General features: G+C 42.1%; 1 protein-coding gene across 3 annotated transcripts in view; it reads left to right on the top strand.

Moving 5' to 3' along the window:
• The first annotated feature begins 1,736 nt into the window (after window positions 1–1,736).
• The window catches only part of Znf329 (zinc finger protein 329), a 20,647-nt gene continuing 16,642 nt past the window's right edge, over window positions 1,737–5,741 (top strand). Inside the window, exon 1 of one of the 3 annotated variants that reach the window (XM_050130949.1) lies at window positions 1,737–1,775. The gene's annotated coding sequence lies outside the window, so the exon portion shown is untranslated. Of the gene's footprint in view, window positions 1,776–1,881; window positions 2,038–2,072; window positions 2,200–5,741 lie in introns of those variants that run through there. The other 2 variants (XM_050130951.1, XM_050130950.1) reach the window with 2 other exon arrangements.

Here is a 5,741-nt window from a genome sequence, read left to right as displayed (position 1 = left end):
ACCACTACTCAAATCAAAAAGTAAAACATTAACAACTCTTTCCCAGGCGATCTCCCAAATTACAAAGGAGCAGAGCGACATTAGCATATCCGGATTCTTTGTTTAGGATGGCGAGAGCTAGGCGACCACCTTTTGTGTGGCAGGTGCAAATTGTGGCCTGAAATTCTGGCTGCCATACAATGTAGAAATACCGGCCTGTATAATATGGCCCCTATAGGCCACAATTTCTAATCTTTCTGAAATAGACATTCAAATATATGTGCCTATGGGGGCCAGTGTTATTCAAAAGACCACAGTGGTGCATTCCAGCACGAGGGACAAAGATGTAGGAAAATCACTTAAAATCTGAGGTCAGACTTAGTGTCACAAGACCCAATTATAAACAAAAGCTCACCGCCATAAAATAACTCACTAATTTTTTTTTTAATCTGTGTTTTATAGAAGTATGGTTTTGGCTTTTTAAAGGCCAACTGTTTCTCCCTGGCAAGTGCAGGGATCACAGGCATGCTTCCTCCACCATGCCCTGATGGAGGAAGGTAATTGGTTAATTATAATAAACCAACTGCTTGGCCTCATAGCTTAGAACATAGGTGGGTGGAATAAACAGAATAGAATTCTGGGCGGAAGAGGAAGTGAGGTCAGACTCTGCTCTGCTTCCGGAGAGACTCGACAGCTCTGCACTCTGGAGCAGAGACACCAGGATGGACGGAGGCTAGACTCTTCCCGATAAGCGCACCTTGGGGTGCTTACACACATCATTAGAAATGGGCTAGTCCAGGTGCGAGATTAGCCTTGTAAGGGTTAGAGTTCATGGGCCAAGCAGTTCTTTAAATGAATACAGTTTGTGTGTTGTTATTTCGGGCATGAGCTAGCCAAGCGGCCGGGGTGTTGGGGACGCAGCCCCGCCGCCGCTTCTTATTTCAACAATGCCCACTTTGAATTTTTGTAAAAGTCAGAATTCTGTACATTAACATAAAAGATGGAGAACATTTATTTCCTTTCAACACAGTTTCTACTGGTTATTACTGATTTTTAGCTACTGATTAAAAAACATTTGCTAATTTTCTAGACTCCTTAGCTCTTTTTAAAATTGTTTTTAAGGATGTAGCCTGGGTCTGGAGATATGGAGAGAGAGGTTAAGAGCTCTTACTGCTCTTCTGTAAGATGGGTTCAATTCTAAGCACCCACATGGCGACACAATCATCTATAATTTCAGACCTAGGGGATTTGACACCTTTTTATGGGGGGGGCACTGCATGCACAAGATGCAGATATATGTGCATGCAAAACACCCATACACATAAATTTTAAAAAATTGCTTATTTCCTCCTATGATTGCCAATAAAATAGGTGTATTTGGCTGAATGCTAGCACTTTCCCTTTAAGCGTATTTTTGTCAAGTTATGTAGTAAATAAAAATAAGACTCTATAACCAAATCTTAACATGGGGAGAACGTGGGACAGACTATCTTGTATCCAGAGGCAGCCCTCTCAATTGTAAGGTAGAAAATGAATATTCGTGAGTCCTCAATGACTTAGTTATATCTACGTAAATAAAGGTGAAGAAACATTTCTTCCTGATCGCAATGCCTTGGGTGACAGGTCCAGGTAGCCTGTCTGGCCAGCTGCAGGGACCAGTGAACAGTGCAAAGCTCTTAAACCAGCACCTTGCTGCCAGCCAGAGGGGGCTGAATCTCCAGGATGCGCATGAATCCCGGGACCGGAGTCTGCGCATGCGCGGTCGCCGCGAACATGGCTGCCGCCGATCGACAACGGTGAGTTCTTCCGCGCCTCGGCGCCGTTCTATGCTTCATCTTCCCCGCGGAGTGTTGTGCGAGTGGGAGTCGGAGGGAGGGGGTGTTGGCGGGGGTGGCGTGCATAGCGTATGCGTCGGGTTTCACGGAGGCCGTGGGCTTTTCGGGCTCACCGGGAGGGTGTGGCCGGGATGCTGCTGTCCTGGCGGGTGTGCACGCCCCCGGTCGGAGAGGTCCGTCCCTTTCTGGCTGCTGCGAACGCTCCTCCTCTGCGCTGCTATCGGTGAGGTGGGCCTGCCCTTTCCTCCGTAGTACTTAGGAGCCCGGCCCTTCCGGAGGTTTTGCCGAGATCCTCTGGGCGCCGGGCCCCCCGGATCTGCCGGTCTTGCGCTGAGTGGGCTACTACGCTCAAGTGGGCGGGGATGCTTTCCGTGGAACCTTCTAGGTAGTTTTCCTTTTCTCTCTACTGATACTTGCAAAGTCTCCCAGTCTCTCTCTCTCTGTCTCTCTCTCTCTCTCTGTCTCTGTCTCTCTCTCTCTCTCTCTCTCTCGTGTGTGTGTGTGTGTGTGTGTGTGTGTGTGTTTATATAATGATTGTAGTCAGGGAGGTGTCCCTCCCCCCCCCCCCCACGCGCTTTTTAGCTGTTTTGCTATCTCTTCCTTGGTTTTCAGTGGTTTCATTTTCCTGTAAAAACACGCTTTTGTTCATCTCCCTTCAATAACTTCCCTCTGTTCTTCCTCTGCCTTCTCTCAGCTTTTGTAATTTGAAAGATTTCACACCCATAGCCAATTTGCTGGCAGAGTTTAGTAGATCGTGACTAAACCATCCATCCAGGTTGTTGCGTTACTAACGTTTTGCTACATTAGCTTTTCTTTCTCTTAAAAACATGTCTACTACTGTGTTTTATATACACAGTGAGTGTAGCACAGACAGGTGTGATACGGGCATATATTAATATAGTGTGTGTGGGGGGCTGAATTACTAGAAGTAATATAGTAGATATTGTGAGACTACACTGAAATTTTTTAGTGAAGATTCTCTTTAAAATATGAGCATTTTGTTTTATTTTTGTCCTCCACGAGCGCAAAGGAGCATAGGTATTCTACCAACCTTTCAGTGGCTACACCACTGAAAAAAGTGTTCCTCTTGCGATGGGGGTTGTAGAGACTTGGTGATTAAGAACACTTAACTGCTCTTCCAGAGGACACGAATTTGGTTTTCAGCTCCTAAGTCTTGAGACATATAGTCACCTGTAATTAATTACAACTCCAAGGTACCCATCGCACCGTTCCTACTTAAGAGAGAGCATTCAACATAGATGGCATTCACTCATATGGACACACACATGCACATAATAAAAAAATGTTACAAAAAAGAAAAAGAAATGTCTTTATCTTTGCCAACAACCCTTAACTGCCCATTATATGGCTATTACTTGTATATGTTTTATTTTTTAATTTTTGTTTTTTAATTTTTTAACTTAATAATAAAAAAATGACATACTGAGTTCGGAGGAAAAATGTCTTCTTTCTCTTTCCTTTCTCTTGTAAGTAAACATTCATGTTTATTTTTTCCTTTGTTCTGAGCCCTTGATCAGATGGTCTGCTCAGTCCAATCCAGACAGTTTTCTGCAAAGAAACTTTACTGGGATGAGCTTGGTATGTTTTATTTTTTAAAAATAGTTTTGATTCAAGATTCATTTCAGGATCGTGTGTGGCATTAAATTCTCTCTCTCTCTCTCTCTCTCTCTCTCTCTCTCTCTCTCTCTCTCTCTCTCTCTCTCTCTCCCTCTCTCTCTCCCTCCCTCCCTCCCTCCCTCCCTCCCTCCCTCTCTCCCTCTCTCCCTCTTTCTTTCTTTGTTTGTTTTTTCGAGACAGGGTTTCTCTGTAACTTTGGAGCCTGTCCTGGAACTAGCTCTTGTAGACCAGGCTGGCCTCGAACTTACAGAGATCCGCCTGCCTCTACCTCCTGAGTGCTAGGATTAAAGGTGTGCACCACCATCGCCTGGCTCTAAGTTGTCTTTTCAATCACCTTCAGTTCTACTCTATGATGGTTTGTAGTGTTTTGACAGGGATTTTTTTTTTAAAGACATAGCTGGTTATCTTGTAGGGTGTGCTTCTGTTCAGTTCATACTGACATTAAATTCTTCTCTTGTTTTGCTGATAGTTACCTGAGTAAAATATGTCCTTGGAGTCATGTCAAGTTGTTAGTGGTCAGTCTTTGGTCTTTGATCAATGTGGTTAAAGTGCTTGCTGCATGAGTACATCATTCTTAGGGATGCTAGTTTAATTCTTTGTTGATTTTTTGATTTTCAAAAGCCCAAGATTCATATTACTTGTTTTCATATAGTCAGACATTTCAGGGTTTTTTTTTGGAGTATGTTTTGTGTACTCCATTATTCAGAGAAACTTCTTTATTCTAGTAACTTGGATAACTCTTTAGCTCTGTATTTTGCTTTATGTCTTTCTTGGGTCTGTATTTTATCTTAAGTGTGTGTGTGTGTGTGGTTTTGAACCAAACACCTTGTTTGTGCTAGGCAATCACTGTCCTTGAGCCACATTTTTATGCTTATTTTAATCATTTCAAGGTTTATGGAGATCCCTCCTCCATAAGTTTTTTTCTCTGTCATTTTATAAACGTGTGTGTGAGAATTTGTATGAATTTGGACTTAATTCTATTTTTCCCATCTGAAAAAGTAGTAAAAGAAATACACACTCTTGTCAGGCATGATGATGCCTGCCTGCAATCCCAGCACTTGAGAGAGGAGCAGTTCTACACAAGCTGGCACAGTCTCATAACTGTTCATTTCTTTCTCGAATTTTTAATGTGCCAGTTGAGCGTAGGCCAATAGATCTGATCCTTGTGGACTCTACACTTAAAAAGCAATAGTAATAACAAAAACTTGTCTGTGTGGGCATACCCTGTAGTTTATCCTCTTAAGGTATTTTCTTAAGGTATAAGCATTTCTGTTGCTGTTTTTGTTTGAGACAGGGTCTCTATGTAATCTTGGCTGGCCTTGAATTGGCTGTATAGACCAGGCTGGCTTTGAACACAGAGATCCACCTACCTCCGCCTTCTGGTTGCTGGGATTAAAGATGTGTGCCACCATGCTTGGCAATTGAACCTTTTCATCAGTCCCCCCTTTCCCTCCAAAGAAAACCCATACTCATTAGCTACCACTTTTTCCGCCTCCATCTCTTCGCCTGTAGCTTTTTTGTATGTTTTAGAGATTCCATAGAACTAGATGTAGTATTTGTGTCCTTTGTGTCTGATTTTTTTGACTTAGGAAACATCTTCAAAATTCATGTATATGTTCTTTGTTCTGTTTCGTAGTTTTGTAATCCTTTCTGAGTTTTTATTTGTTTCTTTAGTGTATTTTGTTTTGGATGTCACAAATAATATTGTGAACTCCCCCCCCCTTTTTTTTTTTTAAAAAAAAAATAGATGTATGTTTTTCTGTCTTGTGGAATAGTTACATAGAAACGGGACTGATCACAGCATCTTAGTGAATATGAAGTGAAACCTCATATTGCTTTGATTTGAATTTTTCTCATGGCTAGTGATATTGGGCATCGTTTCTTTTGTTTATTGTTCATTTTCAAGCTAGGAAGTGACCCCTTTCCCATACCTGACAATGGCTTTGGACTTTCCAGACTCGGGGACTATGAGCCATGAGGCTGTTGTCTATTTGAATTCAGAAAGCAATCTAAAGTAAGATAAGAAAGATCTCTGCTTTGCTCATTTAAAAATGTGGGTTGTCTTTGGGTTCTCCTTCTTATTTAGCTTCTCTAAGAACCCGAATTATAGGCTCAATGTCCTTTATTTATGGCTAGAAACCAAATATGAGTGAGTACATCCCATGTTCCTCTTTTTGGGTCTGGCTTACCTCACTCAGGATAGTGTTTTCTATTTCCATCCATTTGCCTGCAAACTTCAAGAAGTCCTTGTTTTTTACTGCTGAGTAGTACTCTAATATGTATATATTC

This window comes from Alexandromys fortis, unplaced genomic scaffold (genome assembly GCF_014885135.2).
Source record: "Alexandromys fortis isolate MF-2015 unplaced genomic scaffold, M_Fortis_MF-2015_v1.1 scaffold_339, whole genome shotgun sequence".
In the NCBI taxonomy this organism is placed as follows: domain Eukaryota; kingdom Metazoa; phylum Chordata; class Mammalia; order Rodentia; family Cricetidae; genus Alexandromys; species Alexandromys fortis.
This window is presented reverse-complemented; position numbering and strand designations above follow the sequence as displayed.